Below are 26505 nucleotides of genomic sequence, written 5' to 3'. Positions count from 1 at the left end.
GATCTTAGATTTAATGACTTGAAGTCTCTTCTAAATAATTAATTCTCAGAGATACTGAAATCCTTGCAGTCGAAACATGTTCATGTGAATAAGGTAACATATTTTAAATCAGAACACGATTTGTAACGACTATAATATCCCAACTTTGCTGCACATATATATTTGTAGAAAAATATTGAAAAAGATAGCCCGCATAGAGTTGAACCTACAGATGATCTAGGTGATGTTGCTTGCCTTAGTAAATTTGACAATCCAAAGATTGTCCTGATCAAGCCTGTTAAAAAAGCATCATCGCCTATCAGTTATGGTTAACATACTGAAAAGGTAATTTTTGAAATTCTGAATATAAATATTTAAATCTATCATTATATTTAGTTTTTCTGGAGATACATATTATATGTTTGTGAGATAATTCTTAGTAATATAGTAGTAAAGAATCTCATTAACATAATAAAAAATATGACAAACTGATCAACTGTTTGCATTACTTCTTACTATTCCATATTTGAATTAAAATATGTGCAACTGTACCAAAGAATATTCAAGATGATGTTACTGAGCCAAAGCATGACAATATTGTTGAAGAATTAGAACCGCTTGAAATAAATTACTTCAGATTCACTGTCTAATATGTCTTTTATAGTTTTTAAGGCTCCACCAACTACCCCGAATGAGTTTTTTATTAGTGATACCGCAAGTCTGTCTGTATTTCTTAATTTAAAAAATGCCTTTTGTGATGATATAAAGACACCTGCACAACGTAATAGACAACCATCTAAGATATGTCATTCTCCATTTTTGATGCATTTGGGCTCCAGTTCAAAAGAAAAGGAAAAAGTTATTTCTGATGAGTGTAAAAATACCTTTTTGAAAGTTATAACATTTCTTGAGAGTCTCTACCTCAATTGATGAAAGTATTTAAGGATTAGATAAATGAAGGTCTTCACAAGCAACACCTGAACAAGTAAGTTCATCATTTAATAACTCAAATTAAATTACAATCGACAGATATTAATTGTAAAACAACTATTTTCATATTTTAGGAAAGACAAGGATGATCACTATAAAGTTAAATGTGCAAGTCTTGAATTTCGACAACTAAATTTTGTAGTTTCATTTTTAAAGTCGGAGAACTGGTTTTACCTTATACATCAATCAAACAAATGCTTGAATGACGAGGTATAACCATCTCCGATATCTTAATTTTCGAATAGTCACATCATGAAAGTACATTTTCTATAGTATATGTCTTGGTGTCTGATTTTTTTTGTTATGTTAGTATGTTATATATGCATCATGCTTTTATCTCTAGTTAACTAAGTCTGGTATATGTTTAATCTTTATATTTTTTAGTATGGTATGTTAACGATGATAATGTACATGTTGTTATTATTTCTGATATACAAATTGCATATATATGTATGTCCTGATTTTTTTACATATACAGCTACATGATTTCACATCTTTTCTGTTATGTTGTATGGGATACCTATTCATAATCTTATATCTCATACATTTATTATGCATATCTTTTATTAATTTTCTTCTTCCTAACTATTTACATAATTAGACTACATAATACACAATATATCTTGATTCATTATACTATGTTATGTTATTATGTTAACCATGCATCATGCTTCTCTCTCTTGTTATCTGCGTTTGTTAGTTAAAAATAATTTTGAATTTATATGTTATCTGCGTTTGTTAGTTAAAAATAATTTTGAATTTATACATTTCTTAATTTATTACATAAGCTTTATACTGTACATATTGTATTTATACATGAGATACAATCTATATATGTATGTATCTCTTATTAATTCTTAACACATTTATAGATGACAAATTTTGTACCTTTTGTTGAGTTGTGGGAGATACATAATCATTTAACAGTATAACTTATGAGATACATAATCACTTCTCTTTCCAGATGAATCAGCATTATAAACTACTGAGAGATACATACATATAAATTTGTATATCTTTCAGGTGTGTAGGTGTGATTGACATAGTTTTCGATACATTTTGATACCATTTATGAGATATTGTGATTTTTGATGGCTTCGAGAGCCTTATTTTTTACTTATGTAGATATCTTTTGATCCTTGTGATGGATGGCTGAACAGAATGCTTCAGCAACTCCGTAACATCGATTTTAGGCTAGGTAGACCTTTGTTTTGGGTTTTGATGCACTTGAGCTCATTTTGACCTGTTGGTTGGAAAGTTGAAATAATTAGAAACATGAGTGTGGGACCCATATTTGATCAAAACAACCTTGAATGAAAAAACCCAAATGCTCCAGTAGCTTTGAAATGTTAATTTTAGGGTGGTAACATATTTTATGTGATTTTACGGCTTTTCAATCTCATTTCGATCCTCGATTTGAAAAATTATGATTTCAGATTTCGGAGGTTAACTTTGTGAAAACAATATTTTTTCAATAATTTGACTTTGCTAATGCATTTAGAACATTGAATTTAGTGTTGTTGCACAGTTCGTTTGCGTTCATCGAACTCCAAATGAATTTCGGACACCCCGTCGAAGTTCGTTTGGACTTGAAAAATCTACACGATAGCAGATTTTTCCACAATATATAGCAGTTTTTAATCCCCTTTTTTGGCCCATTTTGTCCATTCTTGCACCTTGCCTCTTGAGAGTTAAACCCCAAAATAGTGTGAGAGCTTAATAGTGAAATTTGTGGGAGCTTGGGAAACTAGATTAACATCTATTTCTTGATTCTCTTACAGATTTAAGGTAAGAAATCACCTTTTTTCTTAGTAATTTCTTGATTAATTTCTCAAAACCCCAAAAGTCTTAGGGCTTGATTTTTAATCCTGATTTCACTATTTTCCAGCTGAATAATATTTAATTCTTATAATAACTAGTTTTTCATCAATTTAACCTTCAAAACTACTCCGATTCTTGATTTTAACCCGAATTTTAAAGATTTTATCCAGTAAAATTTAAAAATAGTTTTTCTTTAATTTGAACCCTATTTTGGACTCGATTTAACTTGGATTTTCAGCTAGAGGTTCCTAAAAATATGAGAAACAGATTTTGAATTAAAGTCACGATTTTGCCCCTCTTTTTTACAAACTCATTTCGGGGGTCCGTTTTGATCCTGAACTAAAACTAGTCAATATGAGTGTCGTTGATTTTGTTTTAATATGTAGATTTCATATTTGATTTTTAGTGGAGTTCGAAACTGTTCGTGAGGAGTAAGGCTTTGGAAGCAAAGTCTTGGTTGCAGTATTTCAATTTTTATGGTAGGTTATGGCTTTACTCTTTCAGACTGGGTTGGATAGTAAATGATGATACAAAATGCATGTTAAGGGTAGAAAATAGTCATGAATTTCAAAGCCTTGATTGCAGTATTTTCGCTTTTGAGGTAGGTTATTACTTTACTCTTTCAGACTGATCTGAGTAGTAAATAATGGTACAATGCATGTTAAGGGTGGGAACTAATCATGAAAAAATAGCTATCTATGTGTTGTGCCTGTGTGGGGGCCTATATGTGATGTAATCATCGAAATTGAGATATTACATAATATGTCTGACTGTGTGGGGTTCCATGTGATATTGATAGCCTTGAATACATATGAATAATTGTAGTGTTGTTAAATGCTTAATATGGTACCATTGGTGTATTGTTATTATATTCATACTTTATTGACATATGAGACATGTGGAAATTCATGGATAAAACGGAAATAATGAGTGGATATTGGCTCACATGGTTATGGAAATATATCATTGTGGTTGGTTATGAAAATATATCATGTGGTTGGTTATGGAAATACTCATTGTGATTGGTTGTGAGCATTGCATTCTCATATCATACTCATTCATGAAATATTGGTACCACCGTAGCAACACTGACAACTCTTTTTTAAAAAACCTTTTCGAGGGATGTGCCCGGGGTGAGATATTGTAACACCTTATAAAACTCTTTTTGATGAATATGCCGAAAAATAAATATGAGATATGCAGATTGTATATGGGTTAACAAGCCCCCAGGAGTCCTAAGTTATGAGGCTTGCCTCCATAGGTGTATACGGGGATTGTGCGATGACCCCGTACATCATCATATACATTGAACTTACTTTATTGTATTTAGATTATGTTATATTTCCATATTGACTTGCCATCTGTGTAATTTTCTTATCTTCTTTTACTTATATTTGATGATCTTGTATATGCATGTTTCCCCTTTTTTACTTATATGTGATATAATGCATACTTGTGTTCTAACTTATTGTGATATTGTAATATATGTAATATATTAGAACTGTTAGTGCAAGCGGTGTTGGGGGTACCATTGAAGGACATTTTTTTTATATCAGGTGATGTGCCCTTAGTGTGTATTTTGTATGCTTTATTTTCTACTTTGCCCGGCCAGACAAGTGGACCGTACTCACTCCTATTTCACCCTTTCGGTGCAGCTTCAGGTTCGGGTGCGCCTTAGATTGGTTGATTTTGGGTGCCTTCAGATTACTCAAGGTAGTGGTTGGACATTCATACGTCTGGAGTTCTCCTCTATCTTTCTGTATTAGTTATATCTTTATTAGTATTTGGAGACAAATATTATTCCTTTGTGGTTATTTTCTAATGTATTTGACTCCTCAATTGTATTTGACTCCTTTGAAGTTCCTACTTGTCCGAGTTTGTAAAATGAACACCTCTATTTAGACTTTTACCATCTAAACCTCTCAACTCAATAAAACTCAACATTTTAAACTCTTTTGATTCATATGTGACATTAGGTTGCTGATATGGAAGCGCGTGTTTGCACGCATTTTTGGTGAGCGTGGAATTATAAAAACATTTAAAATATTTAATAAAATTAAAAAATACTAATTTTTTTTATAAAAAAACAAACCCCCTTTCTCTTTCACCCCTTCCTCTTCCTACACCCCTCTTTCCCCCTACATCCAGCAATCCTCCTTCAATCCTTTCCCACCTCCAAACCCCATTCACCCCTCTAATTTATTTTATTTCTTCTTTTTTGTCACCCCTACCCCTAAACCCACCCCACTCTAATTTTTTTTCTTTCTTCTTCCTTGTCACCCCCACCCCAAACCCATCCCCTCCAATTTTTCTTCTTCTTCTTTGTCACCCCCACCCTACCCATTATTTTTTTTCTTTAGCCCCCAGCCCCACCGAACCCAAAGGAACAATCTATTTTTCTTCTTTGAAATTTTCTTTAATTTCCGTTTATTTGAGATTTATTTTTTTATTTTCTTGCAAATTAATTTCTCAATTCAAACTTTTCACATTTTTTTAGAATTTAAATTTAAATTTGAATCGAAAGTGAGTGATTGTGCATATTGAAAAATTAATAAACTTCATGCATATGCTTGAAGGTCAAGTTTGAAGAGTAATGAATGGGTTTTTGTGATTTATCAAAGATATTCAAAATTGAAAATTAAAAAATGAAAAATTTATTGTGTTTGTGTATTTGAATTTAAAGTTGAAAATTTAAATTGATTGAAGAGGAATTTCAAATATTTAGAATAAAATTAAATTTTTTCTGTAATTTTTAAAAGTTTTCTATTTAATTAAATTATTTTAATATTTAATTTCTTAAGTGGCATTTTAAATATGACATGAAATTTAATACAACATTTAAAAATGATGTGGAAGCTGACGTGGAAGCAATTGTGTTACACACATCAAAATAGGGTTTAAAATATTGAGTTTTATTGAGTTGAGGGGTTAGATGACAAAAGTCTAAGTAAAGGACCCTACTTTACAAACTCAGACAAGTACAAGGGTCCACGAGACCATTTTGCCTAGTTCTTACACTATTGACACCTGGTTTTAGACATGATTGATATTTTGGATAAGTTCTTTCCGCATTGTTATGATTACTTGTATCGTTTGGCTTTGTAGAATCCTTACCTTGGGTATTTCTATCTTTTCTTTTTTCTTTTTGTATCAATTTGGCTGATAGTCTTAATTGTCAAGTTATGCCGCGACAAGTGTCATCATGACCTTTATTTTTGGGTCGTGATAAATTGGATCAGAGTAGTCAGGTTTTATTAGTCTCAATAGTATAAGAACGGGATGCCTAATAGAGTCGCGAAGATCATTACGTAGACGTCTGAATCTATCTTCGAGAGTCTATAGGATTTCTTTAGCAAAACTTCCCTTATTTTATTCCTTATTTGAGTTATGTTTCACTCTTTCAGCGAAGATGGTATTGACTAGGTCCCGTGAGGTCAGAGTTGCTATGCCTTCTCCCAAAGGGCAAGCCTCGAGTCATAGATGGACTCGGTGGAGTGAATGGGCCCATGGATCAGCCCTATCTAGGAGGAGTGCTAGGGGACTCTCCCCTGAGCCTCATGTTTGCTACTTCTCAAATGGTTATGTTTGGAGCATCATTCCAGAGTATAGGGGACCATGCGTAAACACAGGGATCTATTCTTCAGGTATCTCATGGAGGCGCCAAGAAGGTGTGCCATTTTGGTGAGTTTAGAGATTAGTCTCCCCATGGTAGAGATTTTAGAGGTTTTCATGGATATCAGGGTAGGCCAGTACAGATGACATTATAGAGTTCAGGTGGTGGATCTCTTAGTTCAATAGTTCAGGGTGGTCGTTTAGGCCCAGATGTACCTTCTCTTATTGAGACTGGTCGTAGAGGTTGCTATGTGACATGCCCCAAAATTGGGCCATGTCGTATGGGCACCTCAAGCCCATATGAATTGGAGGTCGCCCTGATAACCCACCACAATCATCACATTAATAATAAGGGTCGGGTGAATCTCGACTATATAATAAGATAGCGAAAACAATACTAGAAGCCGGAACTTAATAATGTCTAACCATTTCATAAAGATCAACACACTAACCAATATACCCAAGTCTACAGTCATCCACACTATCTTAATATAAATCGATGTTTAGAAATATATATGTTGGGATAAGCTCCCGACAATAGCCAAATCAAGTCAAAATGAGACTAAGTCTAAAGTTAGGGGACCAAGAATGAATGTCTTCCAAAATAAGAAAGCTCACCACTCTGTAGTCAATGCTCGAACCGCTTCGATCATCTAATCACCGTGTAGGAAGAGAAGATGATGCTCCAGCCCCTATGCAGCATGGGGACATAGCGTCCGAAGATGGTTAGCGGTGGAGCACTAGCAAGTAACTCAAGGATAAGGATAAAATAGCATCATTATTCAACAAGAAGTCAGTATATCATATTCAATAATATCCACACACTTATCCTTACATATAGGTATATCATATGTTAATCAAGAAATCAAGACTCAACAACATTCTTGAACATTTATTCATTAGACATGAAATAGAGAACTCCAACCTTCCAAACTTAGATTCGACAGTTCTATTTAGGCATAGGACTTTAACTACAATCACATACCATTAAACTAGGGACTTTACCCATGCTCACACATTCATCAGCCAAGGACTTTAACCACATATACAATCATTCCAAACAAGGGACTCTAACCGCACACACATTTATTTAGGCAAGGGACTTTAACCTTATTCCCATTCATTAGACAAGGGACTCTAACCGCGAGATATTTTATTTGGAGAGGTACATTAACCTTAAGAGATCTCTTTATGTAAGAGACATTAACCTCAAGCAATATCATTGGGTAAGGGCCTCCAACATCAAGCCATTTTATAAGGCAAGGGACTTTAATCGCGAGCCATTTCATAAGTAAGAGATTTCAACCTCGAGCCATTTAGTAAGGCAAGGGAATTCAATCTTAAGCCATCACAACTATCATTAGTTGACATTGGGACTTTAACCCTTTTGCCTATACATCAACACTCATTCCATACAATACTTAAGGACTTTAACCATTTAACTAATTCAACAATTTACAGGACCTCATGGTCCTTATGGGAGCGTTTATTGCTCAACCATTTCAATAGGCCATTGCCTTCATTCAATCCATCATGTAATTTAAGTTGTGGTCATCAAGACCCTCATAATCTATTTATATTTCATTAACAATCCTGTACCATATTCTCACCATACTTTAGCTCAACACACAATTCAAGTTCATCTTCACATTGATTAGTCATTAAGTCAACAAGGTAATCATTCCACAATACACGGCTCATGATACTTTTACATCATTTATCAATCATTCATACTTATTGGGCCATTGCCCTAGTTCAACACATCACTACATGTGACTAGATAATTCACTTAAACATTTTCATAAATACCTTATGTGCATACCTTTAACAAGGCTATTTTCATGGTAGAAATCATAAGGACTAGGGTTACTCAATACCCTCATGTTAAACCACATACAACAAGCACCCACATATGTAAATCACCATCAATGACATGTATAAACATAAGTCTAAAGAAGAATTAACATTATTTATCATTAGGCAACAAAACCCTTTTCATTTGATTTCAAAATCACCATGTACACTTACTAATCCAAATGTAAAAATACAAGGGTTTAGAGTTATTTAACAAGGTAAAGAGGTACATGACTTAGACAACTTGATTCACCAAGAAACTTGACTTCACTTTGCATCTTGAAGATTACCCTTGAAACCCTAGCCTTTAATTCTTAAAAGATGAGTTTGAGAGAGTATTTTGGAAGTTTGATCCACTCAAATTGTGTTTAAAGAGGCTTTATACACATATATAATATAAGGACTTAGGGTTTATGGCATGAGAAATAACCACAAGGCCCTTAGTTAAAAGCTGTAAATAGACCCGTACAGGGGTACGACTCACCTTACAAATCATACCCTAGGATTCTCCTAGGTCACCTACACTATTAAGGGTGCGATTACATACCCTTGAGTCATATCCAAAGGGTACGACTTAACCTCTAACTCGTATACACCACCCGTACCCAAAATAGTCCACTCAAACTAGGATTTCCCTCTGTACGATCATATTGGGTATGACTCGTATACTTAGGGTATAATTTAGGAGGGGGTTACTCATACCTAGAACAATAAGTAACCCTTACCACACTGCCTCGGATATGAAAGTGAAGGGAAAGGAGGATACGACTCATATCTAAAGGGTATGCCTCATGCCCCTAGTCATACCCAGCCCAGTGACATCAAATTGAAAATTTCTTTCACATGTTCAAAGTCTAGGTGTTTCACTATGCATGTGATGAGATTGGCCATATGGCCAAAAATTGTCCTCATCGAGTGGTTTGGACTCTTTTTATTCCGGTTATGAGGGACAGAGGTGTTACTAAAGGTGCGAGGGGCAGAGGTAGTGGAGCTCATAGGGCTACTCAGGTAGTTGGTGGTCATGGGTCCACCCAAACTATTGGGGGTCATGGTTAGTCTTATGCTATACCAGCCAGACCTGAGGCAAATGCTTCTGATGCTGTGATCGTAGGTATCATCTCCATTTGTTTTAGACCTACATCTGTATTATTTAATCCTGGATTGACTTTCTCCTGTGTGTCTGAATATTTTTGTTTGGGTTTTAATTCTGTTAGCGAAACTCTTGCCATGCCTATTTGTGTATCTACCTCTGTAAGAGATTTTTTAGTGGTGGATCGGGTGTGCCGATATTGTGTTATGAATTTTTATAGCCCTGAGACTTGGGTAGATTTGATTATGCTAGATATAGTTGACTTTGGCGTTATTTTGGGTATGAATTGGTTGTCTCCTAATCATGTTGTCTTGGAATATTTCGCTAAAACCATGAATTTAACCCAAGAATAGCTTAGAAGGGTGTGTTTCATTCGATTCCTAAGAGGGTTATCTCTTATGTCATGCTCATAGATTAGTTGAGAGGGTATGTTTAGCTTATTTGGCTCATATTCGTTATACTAGTGTTCTTTCACCTTCTTCCTTAGTTCCAGTTTGTGTTGTTCGTGAGTTTATGGATGTGTTTTCTATGAATTTGCCTGGTATACCTCTAGATCATGATATTGATTTTACTATTGATGCTGAGCCGAGCACCAAGCCTATTTTTATTCCGCATTATAGGATGGTCCCAGTAGAGTAGAAAAAAAAGAAGGATCAGTTACAGGAGTTTTTAGATAAGGGATTTATCCGACCTAGTGTTTTACCTTGGGGTGCGCCTGTCTTATTTGTGAAGAAGAAGAATGGGTCTATACGGATGTGTATTGTTTATCGACAGTTGAATAAGGTGACGGATAAGAATAAGTATCCTCTTCCTTGCATTGATGATTTTTTATCAACTTTAAGGTGTTGCGGTGTTTTAAAAGATTGATTTAAGGTTCGAATATCACCAGTTGAGGATTAGAGCTTTGGATATTCTGAAGACAATTTTTTCAGACTTGATATAGTCATTATGAGTTCTTGGTCATGTCCTTTGGGTTGACCAATGCCCTGGCCGCATTTATAGAGTTGATAAATTAGGTATTTCGACTTTATCTTGACTCCTTTGTTATTGTATTTATAGATTATATCTTGGTGTATTTCCAGAGTGAGTCTGAGCATGGGGAGCATTTGTGGATTGTTCTTAAGAGATTGAGGGATGAGAAGTTGTATGTCAAGTTCTCTAAGTGCAAGTTCTGATTGGAGTCTATTTTTTTCTTGGGTTATATGGTGACTAAGGAAGATATTATGGTTAATCCATCTAAATTGCAGTGGTTTGTGATTGGGCTAGACCTACATTGCCTACCGAGATTTAGAGTTTTGTTGTTTGGCCGGGTATTATTGATGTTTTATTGAGGGTTTCTCTGCTATTGTAGCTTTTTTGAGTAAGTTGACTCATAAGAATATTTCCTTTTAGTGATTAGACGTTTGTGAGGAGAGCTTTTAAAAGCTTAAGGATTTATTGACTTCTTTATTATCTTTGCCCAAGAAGGGCATGGGCTTTACCGTGTTTTCTTATGCTTCGGGAGTTAGATTGGGTGTTGTGTTAATGCAGGAGAGTAAGATGATAGTGTATGCTTCTCTTTAGTTGGAGCCCTATGAGAGAAATTACCCTACCATGATTTAGAGTTTTGCGTGGTTGTGATTGCTTTGAAGTTGTGGAGGCACTACTTGTATGGAGTTTGTTGTAAGATCTTCTTATATCATTGTAGCCTTCATTACTTCTTCACCAGTGAGATCTTAATATGAGGCAGCGTTGTTGGCTTGAGTTACTTAAGTATTATGACTCGATTATTCTCTACCATCTAGGCAAGGCTAATGTGGTTGCGGATGCCTTGAGCTAGAAGTCGACTAGCATGGGTAGCTTGACACATCTTTTGAACCAGGAGAGGCCTTTATCCTTAGAGGTTCAGTCTTTATCTAACCAGATGGATAGGCTTGATATTTCGACACCTGGGCATGTTTTGGCATTTGTGAAGGCTAGATCTTTTTTTATAGAACAAATTCGAGGTTATCAGTTTGATGATGTTGGATGGTGTTTTGAGGATTGGGGGCCAAGTTTGTATGCCGAGAGTAGTTTATTAGATTAGGTTGATCTCGGAGGAGGCCCATTGTTCTACATATTCCTTCCATCCAGTTGTGACTAAGATGTATCGTGATTTGAGATAACACTACTGGTGGGTGGTATAAGGTGATATATAGCAGATTTTGTAGCTCATTACCTATGTTGTCAGTAGGTGAAGGGTGAGCATATAAGTCCTGGTGAGTTGCTTCAGAGGTTACCTATTCCCAAGTGGAAGTGGGAACGAATCACCATGGACTTTGTGATTGGGTTGCCTCATACTTCTTGTGGTTCTGACAATGTGTGGGTTATCGTGGATCAATTGACCAAGTCAACTCATTTCATTTTGGTTCAGGTCTTATTTAGTGCTGAGAGATTGGCCTATATCTACATCCGTGAGATTATGAGACTGTATGGTATGCTAGTGTCAATTATTTCAGATCGAGGTTCTGTGTTCACATCTCACTCTTAGAAGACTTTTCAGGATTAGTTGGGTACTCGGGTTGATCTCAATACTGTATTTCACCCTAGATTGACAATCATTCAGAGCGGACTATTCAGGTTTTGGAGGATATGCACTGTGTTTGTGTGATGGATTTTAGTGGCCAGTGGGAGCAACTTTTGGCTTTAGCAGAGTTTGCATATAATAACAGCTACCATTCAAGTATCGATATGGCTTCTTTTGAGGCAGTGTATGGTAGGCATTATTGCTCACCAGTGGATTGGTTTGATGTTTCAGAGGTGATACCTCGAGGTAGAGAATTGCTTTGTGAGTCTTTGGATAGATTCTGGGTCATTCAGGATAGACTTAGAACGGCTCAGAGTAGGCAAAAGTGCTATGTTGATCGTAGACTTCGTGCCTTGAGATATGGTGTTGGGAATCGTGTTTTCCTTTAATTTTCAGCCATGAAGGGTATGATGCGGTTTGGAAAGAGGGGCAAGCTTAGCCCCAGGTATATTGGTCCATTTGAGATTCTTCATACTGTTGGTGATGTGGCTTATAAGTTGGCTTCGCCCCTTGATCTATTAGTTGTTCATCTAGTTTTTCATATTTATATTCTTTGCCATTACATTTTGGATGAGTCTCATGCTATTCGTTGGTAGTCAGTTCAGCTAGATTTCTTTTGTTGAGGAGCCGGTCACCATAGTGGCAATGGATATTAGGCGGTTGCGCACCAAAGTCATCCTTATGGTTAAGGTTTAGTGGCGACATCTACATGTAGATGAGGCTACTTAGGAGGTCGAGTTTGATATGCTTAGTTCTTATCCCCAGCTCTTTGTTGATTCAGGTATTTCTTTTGCCTTTAGTTCGAGGAAGAACTAGATTTTTAGCGGTAGATGATGTAACGACCAATATTTTGATGAAATATGTGAAATGTGTGTTTTTGTGTGATTTAACTGTTTTATCCCTCCTCGTAGTGGCATTATGGTATTTCTGGGGTGTGGGTGTGATTGAAACCCTTTTTTTACTCGATTTGACTTGGGTTTTCAGCTGTAGGTTCCTAAGAATATGAGAAACACATTTTTAAATTAAAGTTATGATTTTGTTCTATTTTTTTGAAAACCCATTTGGGATTCTGTTTTGACTCTAAATAAAAAATAGTCAATATGGATGTCGTTGGTTTTATTTTAATGCATATATTCCATATTTAATATTCTTAGTGGAGTTCGAAACTGTTTGTGAAGAGTAAGGCTTTGGAAGCAATAGTCTTGGTTGCGGTATTTCGACTTTTGAGGTAGGTTATAGCTTAACTCTTTCAGACTAGGCTGAGTAGTAAATAATGGTACAAATGCATGTTAAGGGTGGGAACTAATCATGAAAAAAATGGCTATCTGATACAAGAACTAACCTAATAACCGAAATTTAAGACTGAAGAAGCAAAAATAAGAAACTAGAAGAAGAGTAGATGAAGAAGAGAACACACTGATTGCATTAAACGTAAAGATAGATAGTGAGACATACACCTAAACCAATGAATAGCACCAAGGTGTGTACCAAACAATAAGACACACAATACCAATGGAGGATAATACCATACTCTTAGGTGAACACAAAGGGATCAACTCCTCAAGCACCCAACCTTTCTTGCCAAAATATCAACAAGAGTGATTCCACACTCAAAGATGACCCTAGTTTCAATGTCTTTTCCAAGACCTACACTAAGATGGATTTTCCAAGCCCTACACTAAGGAAATAAAATACAATTTTAGTTTCACTCAATCAATTCTTCAAAACTAAGGAAAATAGAAGCTTAATTGTCTATTTATACTTATTACAAACAAAGGCTAAAATACCCTTAATGAAGGGTGCTCCTTTGGAGTGTAAAAAAGGAGTATCAAAAGACCATAATACCACTAAGTTAAGGCCTCCTTGGAGTGTATCCAAGGCTTCCTTAGAGTATATTCAAGGTCTCTTTTCACATATTAGCAAGTACACTCCCTTGGATGAATGCAACATACTCTCACGAGCTTTCATCTTCATAAATGGCGCCTTGTGTGTTTGGACTTGAAGAATGGTGCCTCTTTCATGCTCTCAGAATCGAGGATGGTTCATTCTTCAAGGCTTATGGTCCTCGGGTTAGTATCAAGGCAAGCATCCTAGCAACCTTCCACATACGGGATTGCTTTATGTCTTGCTCAAAAAGGGCCTTCCTTGCATATTTTTGTGCCCTCGGGGTGACCAATTCTTGGTCTTTTAGGTGTTGGCCTCCAAATAAGTCATCAAAAGATATGGTGTCCATTTGACTTGTATCATTCTCCCCTTCTTGAAAAAGATTCGACCTCGAATCCAAACCTTGCAAAATCGAAGAGAGGACAAACAAATACAAAATCCTCATGGCATGAGGGTTTGGATTAGCACAAAAAATCATTTCAACATGCCAAGGTTACACATATTTGCAATATGACCAAGGATCCTTTGAATCAAATATTAAGAGTTCAATGAAAGATGCACAAAGGATTTTGTTATGGGATTCACCAAAAGTGATACTTTGCTTGTCATGTAGACCAAGCAACAAGTTGGGGGCACCAATATCATCAGTTCTATATTTGGCACCGGGGTCAAACGGGAAGAGTGGCCATAGACACGGGTCTAGACAACACTTCCATTTCCCATAGGCTTCACCCAAACTACATGGCATACTCTCTACAGTAGCATACATATCATCAAAAGAAATTAGAGAGTAGAGAAAGGTATCACTTAAGTCAACTTCTACTAAGGTGTCTTCATGTATGTACTCACCACTAGTTTCAACATCATCGCCATAAGTACTCTCAACAATAAGGTCACACATAGTAGAAGAAATAATTTCCAAGCAATGGACACTTTCTCCTCTCATGGAAGATCCCTCAAGTATACACATACCACCACAAAAATCAAAGAGATTATTGCTTAACTCTTTACAATAATCAAGCAATTCATCCTCATAATTATCAAACAAAGGTGGGGTGTCATAGCAAAGATCACATCCGCAATCATTTTTCAAGGAAAAACCGCCTATTGGGTTTCTTAAATATTCAAGAAAATCAAAGCATTCATTACCCAATTGGTTATTCCTTTCCAATACTACACATTCCTTACCCTTAAGAGTACTCTCATCTTTCAAGAAGAGATTTCCATCTTTAGGAGGAGTGTTGTCACACCATAGTAGGTTAGTATATAGGATATAGCCTCCAAAGTAAGTCATACCATCCTTTTCACCACTAGGCTCGTTAGGAATGTTTATATCATATTCAAACAAGACATTATTCCTAAAGAGAGCATGATCTAATCCATGGGCAGATTCGGAACACGTGAGTTCTTCATTCTCTAAAAGATCAACATCAAGTTTCAAAGCGGTTTCAAGCACAAGATTGTTCTGAGAATAGCTCTCGATTTCACTCCTATTTTCTTGACCAACATTATCAAATTCTTCACTCACTTGAGTTTTATTAATTACAACATACACAACCTCAAGTGGTGGGCAATTTTCACACACGAGTTGATCAACACAAGTTTCACAAGACATACGTTTATTCAACACTAGGTGGACACAAATCAATCTTACAAGAAGATTCAATTCGGTCATCAATAGGATCAACTAGTGTATCCACTCTCACAACATGTACATCACTAACAATAGGCAAAGAATCAATAGATGATGTACTTTCATTCATCACATTGGCTTCAATACTAGGTGGACTTAAATTGATCTTACAAGAAGAGTCAATTCAGTCATCAATAGGATCAACTAGTGTATCCACACTCATAATATGTGTATCATCATCAAGAGGGAAAGAAACAAGAGACTCACAAGTAGTTAAGCTACCACTCACGCTCAATGGGCTACTAGCCATACAATCATCTTTCACGTGCATAAAAGTGTAAGAGATATCTATTTTACCTTTAAGTTCTTGAGCACATTCTTCTTTGCCTTGGTTCGGATCATGGTAGCCCACTTTCTTCTTTGAGAATCTCGCATCATAAGGGAGTTTGTCAATTCTTCTCCCTTGTTTCATCTCTTCATCTTTTTTCCCAAAATTGGGATTTAGTGCACTAAGCATTTGGCGTATATCTTCAATAGTTTGTATGCATTTTTCTGCATGGGCAATAAAGCTATCACAATGGTCATTGATGCGATCAAATGTGGCATAAAATTCTTGGCATCCATGGTACCTAAAATAAAGAAATAAACCTACAAAACGAACAAACAAGTTAGTTCAAATATCCTCACCAACTCTTTCATTCTCAGATTCTTACCTCACACTTGGTGTCACAAGTGTTGAAACTTTGGCATGTACTTGGCAAGTGAGTGAGGGATGATTCTACTTTGGCTCGGAATTGATTTTCATTTGATATGACTCAAATAAAATTGCTTACGGACTTGAACCAACAAGTTACAATGAATTACAAATGATAAAAGCACAAAAGAAATGTAGACACGAAACAAAGAACTTTAGACTAATTATCAACCTAGTAGGTAGTTACTAGTTTGGTAATTTATGGTAGAATAAACACAAAATCAACTATAAACAACAAATGAAACTAAGAAATCTAATTTAGGACTCAATTTGGTTGTTTATAAAAGTAATGATGTGGCAACTTGTGATTGGATGCCACTTTTCAAAATTTTCAAATTTCAATTCACATGTTTCGGCCAAAAACACTTAGGAGAAGAAGAAATTTTGATTTAAGGGGGAAAATTGAAGGTTTGAAGCCTTTTTGGAGATTCAAATGAATTCAAAATGGATTGGTCCCCTCAAGTGTACTTTCAATTGTACTTGTTTGTCCCCTTGTCCCCTCTTCCTTTTTGGAAGACTTAGAATATGCTAGGGAATATTCTTGTGCAAATACGTAGTACACTCTCTTTATTCTCCCTTTTTGGATCAAATAAGCTACTTGAATATTCTTCTTCAACAAGATTTGAAGATGATGGATGAATAAGATGAATATTCCAGAGTTGACCAAGGTTTGACCACTAGGCAAATGAACCCCAAATTTAAATTTTCTTTTAGATCTAGGTTCCTTTAGCCAAGACAAGTTCAAATATCAATAAATCAGCCACAACACACCTCAAACAAGTTATTCACCACGAGATCCCACCTCAAAAAGCTTCAAACAAGGCACAACAATGGTGGATCTAGCTAAAAAATAACCAAATCTTGTTCTAAACTTGGATCTAGACCCTTTAAGTGCTAGAGAACAAGAATCTAACACTAGAAACTATCAAAAAAAGCTAAAAATTAGCATATATAAGTTGAGAAATTCGGATCTACTATCAAACACACAAGATTAAACACTTTTTTTGTATTTTTTTACTCTAGACTCTTTTTTTGTTGAGATTTTCTTAGATCCAAGGCTTAGAGTTATGGGAACAACTCTAATACATGGATCTTGATACCAAATGATACAATAACTAACCTAATAACTGAAATTTAAGACTGAAGAAGCAAAAATAAGAAACTAGAAGAAGAGTATATGAAGAAGAGAACACACAGATTGCATTAAACGTAAAGATAGATAGTGAGACATACACCTAAACCAATGAATAACACCAAGGTGTGTATCAAATACCAAGACACACAACATCAAAGAAGGATAACACTACACTCTTAGGTGGACACAAAAGGATCAACTCCTCAAGCATCCAACCTTTCTTGCCAAAATGTCAACAAGAGTGATTCCACACTCAAAGATGACCTTAGTTTCAATGTCTTTTTCAAGACCTACACTAAGATGGCTTTTACAAGTCCTACACTAAGGAAAGAAAATACAATTTGAGTTTCACTCAATCAATTCTTCAAAACTAAGAAAAATAGAAGCTTAATTGTCAATTTATACTTATTACAAACAAAGACTAAAATACCTTTAATGAAGGGTGCTCCTTTGGAGAGGAGTATCAAAAGACCATAATGCCCCTAAGTTAAGGTTCCCTTGGAGTGTATCCAATACCGCCTTAGAGTATATTCAAGGTCCCTCTTCACGTATTAGAAAGTACACTCCCTTAGATGAATGCAACATACTCTCACGATTCTATTTTCATAAATGGCGCCTTGTGTGTTTGGACTTGAAGAATGGTGCCTCTTTTATGATCCCAAAATCGAGGATGGTTCATTCTTCAAGGATTATGGTCCTCGGGTTAGTATCAAGGCAAGCATCGAAGCAACCTTCCACACACGGGATTGCTTTATGTCTTGCTCAAAACGAACCTTCTTTGCATATTTTTGCGCCCTCGGGGTGACCAAGTCTTGGGCCTTTAGGTGTTGGCCTCCAAAGAAGTCATCAAAAAATAAGGTGTCCATTTGACTCACATCATTATCTATAGGTTGTGCCTGTATGGGGGGCCTATATGTAATGTAATTGTTGAAATTTAAATATTATGTGATATGTGTGATTGTGTGGGTCCTATGTGATATTGATAGCCTTGAATACATGTGAATAATTATATTTTGTTGTTAAAATGCTTAATGTGATACCATTGGTGTATTGTGATTATATGAATACTTTATTGGCATATGAGACATGTGGAAATTCATGGATGAAATAAAAATAATGAATGAATATTGGCTCACGTGGTTGTGAAAATATTCATTGTGGTTGGTTGTGGAAATATATCATATGGTTAGATGTGGAAATACTCATTGTGATTGGTTGTGAATATTACATTCTCATATCATAAAACATTGGTACCACCATAGCAACACCTGAGTAACATTGACAACACTTTTTTAAAAATCCTCCCCGAGGGATGTGCCGAGGAGGAGATATTGTAACACCTTATAAAACCTTTTTAGGGATGTGCCGAAAAGGAGATATGCGATATGTGGATTGTATACGGGTAGAAAAACCCTCCATGAGTATTGCGTTGGAAGGCTTGCCTCCGTATGTGTATACGAAGATTGTGCAATAATTTCGGAGGTTGTGCGACGACCTCGTGCATCATCATCATCATCATCATATACATTGCACTTACTTTATTGTATTTATATTGTATTATATTTCCATATTGACTTGCCATCTATGTAATTGTCTTATCTTCTTTTACTTGTATTTGATGATCTTGTATATGCATGTCCCCCCTTGTTCTACTTATATATGATATAATGCATACTTGTGTTCTATCTTGGTGCGATATTACAATATATGTGATATATTAGAATTGTTAGTGCAAGTGGTATGGAGGGTACCTGTTTTATCCCTTTTCAATTCAAAGGGTTGCAAAACATTGATTTCGACTTTTAAAACTATTTCAAAGAAAATTTCGAAACAATTTAAGAAATTATAGAGTTGCCACTTAATTCATTTGAAAAGAAATTAAGAAAACTTTAAAAGAAAATCATGTCTTAAAACAGAAAAAAGACTCAGGTTTTTAAGAAAATCCTGAGTAAGAGGTTCTTATTAACATATTAGGAAGGTTTTTAAGGAACCTAAAATGTCCGCTAACTTGCGGTTATCTAGTCTATTTGAAAACGATTCCTTGACTAACTTGGAGAAAAGAAGTTGATTTTTAAAAAGAAATTGATTAAGAAAATATTTTTGAGGTTTATGCAAAAACAACTTTGGACGACTTAGTAGGGAATTTAACTAGTTCTAGGCAAAAAGTCAAATAGCATGTAAAGAAAAAAGGGGAGGATTAGAAGACTTAGTCTCGTAAGCCCAAATTCATCAACCCTGTCCTAATTAATTGGGCTTTTGGCCCACTTGCACCTATCCTAAACTATTCATTTGGGCTTTCGGCCCATTATCACCTGTCCTAATCTAAATATTAGGATTTGACCCATACCCTGTCCTAAACTATATTTTCGAGCCCTTTTGGCCCAAATCTCTTTCACATGTATTAAATTACACATTTGGCTTCGAGGCCCTTATGAATGAATGAATAAATAAAGGAATAAATGAAAATAAGACAATATTAAAATCAAGACTTTTTTAAGTCTTCATAATATCTTCATCAATGGGCTTTCACCCATTCTTCATCTTCCATCCTCTTGCACCCACACACCATATGATCGACTTTGAACTTCAACTTTGAGGAGATGTACCTTATTGGACCGTTCGAAAATGCAATGGGAGGGAGTCCACCGTGGACTCCAAAATAGTTTACATACAAAAAGAAAAGAGTGAGATTAGAGTATAATTGATACTCATGTCATTAACTTGATACAAATTAAACAAAAGAAGATAATTTTTATTCTATCTATGATTAATCATAAGTAAACTAAGCTAGAACTCCATCCAGACAGAAATACAACTAAAGCATAATATCAAATCATTTTGAGTGAAAAACTTTGATTCTTTAAGCTACGAGGGGTATAACCCGTTCTTGAACTCAAAAGAAAATAATGAAAGCCAGACCTTCTTAACAACACAAGTAAGTTTATGGATAATATTACACCAAGTTAATCTTATTATGGATGATATTACACCAACATAATCACAAGATAACCAGGAAGGTACCCATAGCCTCATTAAGCAAGACAAACGACCTAAAAATTCTGAAAGAAGGCACAAAATGAAAAACTTGCTAGCAAAGTGGACATGGGTAATGTTCAGACGCAAAACCAACCCAAGGAGAGAAACAGTAACTATTTATAGTGATGTTAAAGGGAATCTTGAGTTTCAGCTTCAGAGTCAATCACACAAGTAAGATAAACTTAAAGAGAAACAATAGTAAATAATCAAATTGCACTCACAACCTTGAACTAATATTTCCTCTCTTTGACAAGACAAGCAGATTCATGAATTTGATTTAACCAAAACAGAGACAAGTAGAGAAGGCCAAACAAAGATTTAAGTCAAAATTTTCAGGACATATTAATGTAGCGAAGAAACCTTTAAAAGACTGCTAGGATGGGGGAAAAGGTAAAAAGGGAGAATAATATAATCATCTTAAAAAAGGAATGAAGAAATTAGTTAAATCAAGGAAGAATAAAGATGAAATTTTAATGTACATGAGAATCATCAACGATAATCCAGTAAACAAGAAGGAAAAGTTAGACATCCTTAAAGGCAACATTTTGTTCGCATTCTAGACGCATTCAACTAGAAATAAAGATTTGGATTTGAATGAAATATGCATTGATTTTTGTCGACGTTGATCACCCTACCCCTCTTCCGACTAATTCACAAAGAAATTCGTGCATAAAAGGGTCATAGAGGGATCCCTGGATAAAATATCATTTATTTATGAACTTACTCCATTATTCTCATCAATGTTGCCAACTAAGAAAAATTGGGAAAAGCTCTTAACATGTTCAAAGCAAGCAGAACAGTCTGAGTAGCTGTCAAGATAGAAATAAAAGAGTTGGAACTCGATAGAGAATTCAATGATAAAGCTAAGGCCATCATGCATTTCGTTGATATAAAAACAGCGAGTCAACTGTAACAAATAACTTAACAAATAATATTTAACTCAAAGGGAGCTACAGACAGCATGATAGGCTAACATGACAAATTTTGAAATTAAAAAAAAGAACGATAATGATAAAATTAATAACACGATCATAATTTACGATAAAAGCCGCAATAATTTTTTCATAAGAAAAACCAAAATAAATGTCACAAGTTCTTGAACACATAGCCAAAACAGTGAACTAACACGGCCAGAATGTTTATTCAACATAAGGAGCGACAAACACAATAATCATCACAAAATCCTAAGGCCTTCGAGGCTTCTACAACAAACAATCCCAGCAACATTATTATTAAACTACGAAGTGACTAATATGAAGAACGACATGAAGGAGAAAATAACAATAAAATTAAAAGGAGAAAAATATGCCCTTTTTTGGGGCAGCAAAACAGAACCACGAGCCGATCGTCAGAATCTCGACCACCACGGAGAACTCAAAATCAATACCATCAAACTTTAACTAAGAGAATTTCTAAAGGAAATTCTATTGCACCAAAATAATTTTTCAAGTCTTTATGCTCAAAAAGCTTTTTCCACCTTCTAAGACTTGTTCCTTTTTGCTCCAAAGAGGGTTTTATATAGAAATGATTTGAGGGTCTGCTTTGAATTCTCAACCGATGTGGGATAATTAAATTGAGGGGTAATTAATTTCAAAAGTTTAATAGGACAAAAATTCAAATTTTGAAATTGGGATAAGGTTATGAGTTGAATTTGGTACAAAATTATACTATCCGTACCTTAAATCGGATTGAAGGGCCAGTTGGATGTTTTCTAGAACGTTGAGGCTCGGATTTGAAGCTGACTCACAATTCTCAAAGCTTCTGGGTCGCAAACGGGTTAGGTATGGTTGTCGATGTCGGATTTGGGGTCGCCGGTGTCGGGTTGTCGTTGGTTTGCTGGAACGGGTCGCTAGGTTTGTTATTGCATATTGTTAATGTATTATTGTCGTTGTTTTTCTGTTATGAAGAGGTCAAGAGATTGGGACGGGTCGGAGCATTTGGCTTAGGTTGGTGTAGATACTATAAGGCTTGGTGGGTGCGGGTTTGGGCAGCTATTATTGTTAGTGTTGGCTGGGATAATTGGGCTGCAATTAGGATTATTTAACTCTAATTAGATTAGAGATTTACAAATGTAGTCTATTTATTAAATTAGCCTAATCATTAAAATTTAGCCAATTGAATTTAAATTTTAACCTAATTAAATATTAATTGACCAATTACCCAAATCAATTTCAATTCAGGTCTAATTTAATAGTTTGGCAAGATTGAAACAACGCTTGAAACAAATTAACAACCGATCTAATTCTGAGTTTCTTGATTTCATAAAATCAAACACATATTCTTAAAATAAATCATTTTTAGAACAGATTATACTTCAATCGAGATTTTAACCATTCGAATTAACTTTTCAAGACATTTCTTTGATTAAAATCCGGCTCTTCGTAATATAAGTATTTAAGTAACAAAATTATATGATTTCGTACATACGAACACGAAAGTATATAATCATTACTTAAAATAGCAAAATTACCTAGATAAATACTTTGAAAAGATTTTATACGGATAAAATAAATGTTGTAATTTTATTTAAAATCTAAAGAAACTCGGAACTAAACTTAGTTGTGGATGCAAAAAATTAGGTGTCAACAGTACCGTCGTGGGACATTTTCTGATTGCAGGTGGCGCGCCCTTAGTGTATTTTGTATGTTTTATTTTCTACTTTGCTCAATCGTTCTATGATACCTACTGAGTATAAGTGGACTGTACTCACTCCCACTTCACTCTTTTGGTGCAGCTTCAGGTTCAGGTGCGCCCCAGATTGGTTGATTTCGGGCGCCTTTAGATTACTCAAGGCAACGATTGGATATTCATACATTTGGAGTTCACCTATATCTTTCTATATTAGTTATGTCTTTATTAGTATTCAAAGACAGATATTATTTCTTTGTGGTTATTTTTTTTATGTATTTGACTCCTGGATTATACTAGTCGTTCTTACACTATTGATACCTGGTTTTGGGCATGATTGATATTTTGGATAAATTCTTTCTGCATTGTTATGATTACTTATATGGTTTGGCTTCATAGAAGCCTTATCTCAGGTATTTCTATCTTGTTTTTTGTATCAATTTGGGTGATAGACTTACTTGTTAAGGTACGCTGCAACAAGTGTCATCATGATCCTTGTTTTTGGATTGTGACATAACTCTATTACATAATCAGTCACATATTTCTAATACTAATTACCCTTATTATATTATGTTATCATCGCATGCTCTTACATATCGTCCATTTTTTATCACTTGTGCAGCATCTGGATGTTATTTTATACTACTTGAGAAAGAAGTATAAGCACAAAAATTTTCCAATATGCAGATTCACCATCATAAACTATTTTTTTCAAAATATACATTGATAAGGCATATGAGAATTACTATCAAGCGAATGGAGGTAAGGAACTGCCAACTCAAGATGCATTTGCACGTTCTGATGAGATTGCTCAGATTGAGAAGTTATTGATTAATACAATCAAGGGATTAAGTACAACCCCTGGTCAGTCTTGGCACCTTGTTAATGAGGTTTTTGTCCCAATTAAATTCAGATGGTATATTTTATTGAGTACTGACAGTTATTGCTCTAAAGGAGCGATGCATTCGTATGTATGATTCGACATCCTCTTCACAGAGCAGGGCCCAGTCAAGCGAGGTTCAAAAGTTGGCAATAATGCTCCCAACTTATCTTCAGTACAATAATTTTTTTGAGCAAAAGGTACCCACTGTCTGGTCTACGCTTGAATCTTACAAGGAAAAGACCAAAAGCGATCCATTTCAAGAGGAATATTACTAGCATTGCACAACAAGATAGTGACAATTTGTATGTATCACAATACTTTTTCACTGTTTTAGTTTTGTTTATCAATATATGTGTGTTTTTAATTTAATTATGAATAACGATGCAGGAATTGTGGTGTATTTATGGTTGTGTTTGCCGAGTATCTGAGTGAGAGATTAGACATAACATCTTCGGAGATTGATGCTCAATACCATAGCCTGAAATTCACAACACTTTTGTGCAATTATGAATTTTAAAAGGCAGAGAATGAATACTTTAGTGAGAATGAAGATCCGTCGAGGTCATGGAGCAGCTTCATACCATCGAAAAATGATCGTGTTGTTAATGCTGAATAACCAATGATTTGTTGGATATTTAAAACTTTGAAGACGTCAGTCAATGTTTTTGCCTATTTTATAAACATTAAGTCTCATTTTTAAGAATATTGACAAAGACATATATTTAGTGTTTTGATGCTAAACTAGTTCTACTATATTAGTGACATTTAACTATATTTTTCATGCTGGTTATTCAACTTTCTAATATATTATTATTTTTGTAGATGTATTGTAACAAATACATTAATAAAGATACATATTACTTAAAAAAATACATATATTAAAATATAAGATGTACATGCTGTTACTATAAAAAAAAATTATGAGATACATTTTTTTAACGAGATACAAATTAAAAAGATAGTCCATTGTATAAAATACATATTAGCAAAAATAGATATATATATTAAAAATATAAGAGGTACATATTGTTACTATAAAAAATTTATAAGAGATACATTTTTCAAAGTGAGATACAAATTTAGATTATCAAACGCACAAATAAAATATACGAGTCAAATACTACCACTAGGTTTAAAAAAAAATCAAGGAGATGTAATAAACTCATTTAACATCAATCATTTTATGAAATAGAAGACCCATAGATGATTTTAATAAGTTTACAGTACAACAATTAACTGACAAGTTAAATGATAATATATTAGAAATTCATCTCAAGTTTTTCTTATACAATAAAATTGTACGAAATACTAAATATTTTTTCGTAACAAAAACTTGAATTATTTGGTGAGTTTATCAAACTCGTACAACGTTATTATGATATTATAACATATAAAGGTCATGATATTGCATATAAAGTTAATGAAGTATCATGCTAATCTAACATGAACTTTAGTTATTTTACCAAAACGTAAATTGCATAAATAACAAATATTGTATTCGAACAAATATTATTCATTCAAGGTTACAATAGTAACAACAATTTCATAAATGTTCTACCAAATGACAAAAAATCTTTAAGCTGAAAAAAATATTATTCAATCTTTATTTGATGAAGACCGACATCTCACTCTTCTTTTGGAAAGAAATTACAAGTACATCTGTTGTGAACTTCATAACCACATCTTCCCCAATAATTATTACTCTATGAAAGGATTTCACTTGCTTTCTTTTGCCTTCCTGGTGGTCTTTTGCATTTTGATGGCAAAACTACTTCGTCTTTAATCTTCGTTGGTATAATCCAATCTTTCTTTTCTGGCATTAGAAACATCGAGACTTCATACGTCTTCACCAAAGTTTATGGATGATAATACTCAAAGAAATAAGATTTCATATCTGTTATATACTTACTTTTTAGAACTGCTGTCGCATGTTGACATGTTATCTCATCTAATTGAAATCTTCCGCAACTGCATGTTCTCCTATCTAGACATACTATGTATTTTCTTCCGTCATCATGAAAAGAGTACACATACATTGATGAAGCATTAACATACAAGATTGATGATAATGTATTTACTTGATGATACATGCAGCTATTATTTAACAAAATATTTGTATCTCTTTTAAAACTTCATATATAAATAATTGAAAATAATTTAACAGTAACTTAATCAATTGAAAACGTGTAATTAAATATTAAAATAACATTACATAATCTTAAAAACCAAAAGAAATAGATTAACTAACCTTCAAGCGAGAAGATTTTGAAGTATTTAATCGAAGAATGTCTTCAAATCGTTTACTCAATGATGTGTTTGTATAGGATGCTCTTTCTCTGTTTTTGCAATTCTACTTATCAAATAATTATTTTGTTTGTTCTAGAAAATCTATTATCGGCAACTCACGTGCTTCCTTAAGTTTTTTGTTTATACACTCGGTTATATTTGAAGTCATCATTCGACCTCGATTAACAGGTGCATAGACTCATGCCCATTTTTCAAAACCATCATTCTCAAGATACGACTTTACCCTCTGATCCACCATGCCAACTTTATTAAAAAAAAAACTCAAAATTATTTCTTTTGTATGCCTTAGCCTTAGCATAGAAAATTTTACTAACTCTATTTTTGCTCTTTTTGACGTTTGTGCATACATTCTTT

The sequence above is a fragment of the Capsicum annuum genome, chromosome 2, assembly GCF_002878395.1.
Source record: "Capsicum annuum cultivar UCD-10X-F1 chromosome 2, UCD10Xv1.1, whole genome shotgun sequence".
Taxonomy (NCBI): Eukaryota; Viridiplantae; Streptophyta; class Magnoliopsida; order Solanales; family Solanaceae; genus Capsicum; species Capsicum annuum.
Note: the sequence above shows the minus strand (reverse complement) of the source record.